Below are 598 nucleotides of genomic sequence, written 5' to 3'. Positions count from 1 at the left end.
TACATCTCCTAAAATGCTGACTGACAAACTATATTGATCTAGACAAGCTTGTTCTACAGGAGATATATTTACTGTACTCGCTGAATGTATATACTATTCTCTTGAATAAGCATGTGCGGGAGAGCCGTATATCTAAGGCATTTGGCATGGTTTTGCACGATGGTCTTCTCAGAAAAAGGGATCTTACGCTATTACTAAACGAGTAGTAAACATAAATCTCTCTAAAATAAGAGAAGAATCCAGGAAGTCCTTGACGGTCGTATATCTAAACAATATGATATAAATGCGGGTGTACCCCAGAGGTCGATCCTTAGATATTTATTATTCTAAATATTGACAAATGGCCTAACTGATAAAATTCTATTATCCAAGAAAATGGACAAAAACACCAGAGGAAGACTTCCAATCAGTAGTGGGATGGGGGCAAAATAGATGGTTACATTCAATGCTGCAAAGACTTAGCTTGTTTCATTCAATAATAACAAGATACCTCCTCAAACAACAATAGCTATGAGTAAAGATAGATTACCGGTGTGTACTCCTTTCAGACTCCTTGGTTCACAGGAAACATGAGCCTGAATAGATACATTGAGAGCAT

Source organism: Euprymna scolopes, chromosome 5 (assembly GCF_053919585.1).
Source record: "Euprymna scolopes isolate OS-2025 chromosome 5, ASM5391958v1, whole genome shotgun sequence".
Classification (NCBI taxonomy): domain Eukaryota; kingdom Metazoa; phylum Mollusca; class Cephalopoda; order Sepiida; family Sepiolidae; genus Euprymna; species Euprymna scolopes.
The sequence above is the reverse complement of the archived record's forward strand: the minus strand, read 5'-3'. Positions refer to the sequence as shown.